This window comes from Corvus brachyrhynchos, unplaced genomic scaffold, assembly GCF_000691975.1.
Source record: "Corvus brachyrhynchos isolate BGI_N302 unplaced genomic scaffold, ASM69197v1 scaffold80, whole genome shotgun sequence".
Taxonomy (NCBI): Eukaryota; Metazoa; Chordata; class Aves; order Passeriformes; family Corvidae; genus Corvus; species Corvus brachyrhynchos.
The window spans coordinates 14,424,061-14,424,842 of NW_008236769.1; positions in this window are offsets into that span (position 1 = coordinate 14,424,061).

The following is a 782-nucleotide window of genomic DNA, read 5'->3' on the forward strand; positions in this document are numbered from 1 at the left end:
GGGGCCCGCGCACTCCCGGGGTCGGGCGGCACAGAATAGAATAAAATAAAAACCAAAATCACAGAATGGGCCAGCTTGGAGGGGACCACAGCGGCTCGTCTGGTCCATGCTCCCTGCTCAAGAAGGGTCATCCCAGAGCACATGGCTGCAGAGGATTGCAACCAGACAGTTCTGGAATATCTCCAGTGAGGGAGTGTCCACACCCTCTGTGGGCAGTCTGTTCAGTGCTCGGTCACTCCACCGGGGCTCGGTTCTTCCTCATGTTCAGGTGAAACTTCCGGGGCACCAGTTTTTGCCCATTCCCTTAATCCCATAGCCCGGCACTACCGAGCAGAGGTCGGTCCCTGCTCCGAGCCCTCCCTTCAGACAGGGACAGACATTGATGAGGTCCCCCCTCAGTTGTCTTTTCCCGAGGCTGAACGGCCCCAGTTCACTCAGCCTTTCCTCAGGAGAGAGATGCTCCAACCCCCAGTGTGAAGCTAACACAGCACATTTTATAGCATTTATTAACAACTTACAGGTGTAATCTTTCACACCTTCTCTCGCTCAGAGCTCTCAGAAGCCATTTTTATCTCATCCTTCAACCAGTCTGGCCAGATTTCTGAAGAGAACAAAAATAGCATACATCCGTAATGTTCACAAACAATGAGTAAAATCCACTTGGTGACTTTTTGCGAGACTTTAGTAACAGGCTTTAAAGTCCCTGGGGCGAAGGGCGGTGTGTGCCTGTAACCCAAAGGTGGCGGGTGGGCGGGAGGACGGAGCGGGACCCGGCCGGTTCC